The sequence below is a fragment of the Oxyura jamaicensis genome, chromosome 3 (assembly GCF_011077185.1).
Source record: "Oxyura jamaicensis isolate SHBP4307 breed ruddy duck chromosome 3, BPBGC_Ojam_1.0, whole genome shotgun sequence".
NCBI classification, from domain to species: Eukaryota; Metazoa; Chordata; class Aves; order Anseriformes; family Anatidae; genus Oxyura; species Oxyura jamaicensis.
The window spans coordinates 29,693,048-29,696,364 of record NC_048895.1 but is presented as its reverse complement, the minus strand read 5'-3'; positions in this window follow the sequence as shown (position 1 = coordinate 29,696,364).

Here is a 3,317-nt window from a genome sequence, read left to right as displayed (position 1 = left end):
CCATCTTTAAAGCTTAAAGTTACTAAGAAAAAGGATGTAGACTGGTCATTGTGACATTTTCCAGTGTCTAGTGCCAAATTTATTTTTAAAATTGTATCTCACTCCCAGCAATGGGCTCTAGTTTTGGCCTTGGTGCCACTGTTTCCCTGCAGGTAAGATACACAGAATGACACTTTCATAAAGTTAATGAAAGGCTCCCGTCTCAGTTACATCCATGCAAAGAGGAAGGAAATCATTTAGGGTGGCTAATAAGGTATCACAAGCTGTAATAGCATAACAGGATAAGACCAGATAATTCAAGAGACCTGTGCAGGGGCTTTCCATGTAACAGAGCACACTTGTTTGCTCCCTGAAGAGAACAAGTGATGTTTTCACTGATTGTGACATTCAGCCCCATTCCAGTAAAAGGACTGCCACAAGTACTGTAAAGAGCAGCTGTGCTCGAACAGATGACTACAGCTGATGGCCTAAAACGTGTCACCCTGTTTTATTCTGATTTTACAGACTGCGTGCCTTCTGCATGGAGACCGTCACCGTATTCATGAAAAACATTGTGAGGGAAGCAAGCACGTAGTCGGGACCCTTTATACTGAGAGGAAATTAGTATCACTGTTCTTGTAAATTATGAAAAAAATATTGGAGATGGAGTAGATGCTGACATTCCAAAAGAATTGTATCTGCAGCTATTGAACTACCTATCAATTTTTAGCACAGTAGAAATAAGTAATGTTTCCTCTGTATTAGCTCTATACAACAATCTCTGCATTACCTAATCGTGAATAGACAAGCAAAACTTAATGATCTGATTCATAAATTGCAGAAATGGTGTTCTCACCGTTTATGATGTCAATAAATCATTCAGACTGAAATACGGGCTTGTGTTATGCCCATTCCGGTATTACCTTCTGCTGCTTACACCACTGAGAGCTCTGTTAGAAAATGAGAGATTGATTGGTCCGAAAGATGATAGGCTGCAAACAGGACATTCAGATGACATTGCCCTTTCTACCGACTTTCACGAAGACTTCACATTTCTTGTAAGCCTGTAAGTATTGTAGAACATCTTAAACCATGGCTCCAATTTTGCAAACACAAAAAGTGCCTAAAAAAATGCATCCTCCAACTGACTTTTGTGGGACTACCATGAGCATTACTCACGTATCATTTGGAGCTATTGCTGGGACCTGGTATTTTCTGGGATCCTTCCTCAAATACTGGCTTCTTCCATAAAGTCTTTTCACCCACCAGGGGAATACCTTCACCTCTGTGGTGAGATGTCACCATTAGTGGCACATGACAATTTGGTGACAAAGTGAGACACAGTGGTTTATCTAGCAGGATCACCAAGAGGATTTGGATGGAGAAACGCTGGAGTGTACTCACAAGAGAGAGTAGCAGCACAATTAATGAATACAACCATTTTGTGTAAATTTAGAGATGAATTTAGAGATATGTTAATAATTCAGGTCGACAGATTGAACTTTATAAAATTTGTTGAGTTTAGTCTAGTTAACACTTACTTCCTGGTTCCATAGACCAAACAGGTTTTTGTTTTGTTCATTTGGTTTGTTGTTGTTTTTGTTTATTTTATTTTATTTTATTTGCTGCTTACAAAGGCCTGTCTCCATCTCTTTTTCTCCCTGCTGCTAATTCACACGAAGGACGTTCTGATTCTTCTTCATGGTCTCAACCCATGTTCTCATTTCCAGAAGCTTGTATACGCCAGAAATTGCTTTCCAATACATATTTATCTTCTGTCATCTAGCTGCATGGTCAACTGTGGGATTTGCATTGATTTCTTCCCTTACAGACTTCCCATAGTTTATTGGATCTTCTCTGCACGTCTCCCTCCATTACTGACCTGAATGTTTCAAATAGGCCTTGCTCCTAAAGGTAGTCTAGCTCTGCTTCCTCCTCACAGCGAGTGCTCTGCCTCACACACATAGAGAGGTCTTACTGAAGTCCTAGAAATTTAAATTCCTAATATGAAAAAAAAAAAAAAAAACACACCTTTTTAGCACTCATATGCAATGCTGAAGTAACTGTTCAGTTCATAAGTTGGAACTAGTCAAAAATTGTCCTTAGAAATAAAAAAAAATCATGAAAAACTAGATTTCTCAGAAATCTTCCTTATTGAATTGCAGTGGGTACTTGCAGGAAAACATCTCCAAAGGGTGAAAAACAAGTACAGTAAACACTCTGTGGATGAAACAGCCTGAGCATTTACAATCCTTGCCTCCTACAGATTTCATAGCGCTATGTTGGCCAGGGGGCTCTTAGGAAGTTTTATGAGGTTCCACTCCTGCAGACATGCTACTCCCAGTGGCTGTGCTGTGTGGCAAGGGGATCCAAGGCGAGCATTTTAGTTTACCAGCTCCGTATCTTCATTTGCTCTAAATATTTAGCGCAGACTAAGTGGCCAGCCGTTGTCTGTGAGATGGAGGAATGGATGAGACTCATTTGGCTGAGATTGTGCAAGTGCAGAATGATGATTACAGGATTTGTGAAGCAACGCTGGCAATTAGGCAAGCACCAGGACAGAGGAAGTACACTTCCCATTGACTGCGCAGCCTGGGGAGCTGCTGCCCAGGGCTGCGGGTGTGGGGAGCTCCTGAACCTCTACTTTTCATCAGCACATGCAGCGAGAAGTAAGTGGACATCACCTGGGACAGTGAGTATGTCACGGAATCAGAGAGTCATTAAGGTTGGAAAAGGCCTTCAAGATCAGCTGGCCCAACCATCACCCTGCACGGTTTCAGCTCCCTTGTGGGTACCTCTACAAGGTGCTGCGAGGTGGCGTGAGTCAGATCACTGTAATGCCATTTTCCTGGGCCTGTTTCCCGAATCCATCCTGAGATGGCTGCTGGTGCAGGACGTACCCGCACGCTGGGCAGAGCTGCTCTCCGGGAGGCCGGTGCACTGAGTCTTGTGCCAGGGATACTGGCTTTCATTCCTAGCTGACATTTTCCAGAGGATTGAAGAAACCCCTCCTGGAGTAAGGCTGGGGAAGCCTCTGCCCGCTCAGGGCTTGGGGTGAGGCTCTGGGTGCACGAGGAGCTCGTGGCTGGGACGCGCTGCGCGCCCCCTCAGAGGTCTCAAGGCGTGCAGGTGGGACCAGCCAAGCAGTGACTTTTCTGTTCCGTCCTGCCGTGAGAGCATGCCTTACTGACAGCTCAGATGAGCTTTTCGCGGCAAGGGACCTGCACTCGAGCACGTCAGACCCAACCCGTCCGGCGCAGCGCTCTCACCGCCACCACAGCGGGCTCGGGGCAGGAGCCTCCCAAAACACTGCCCGGAGGCGACAACGCCCCCCCCCC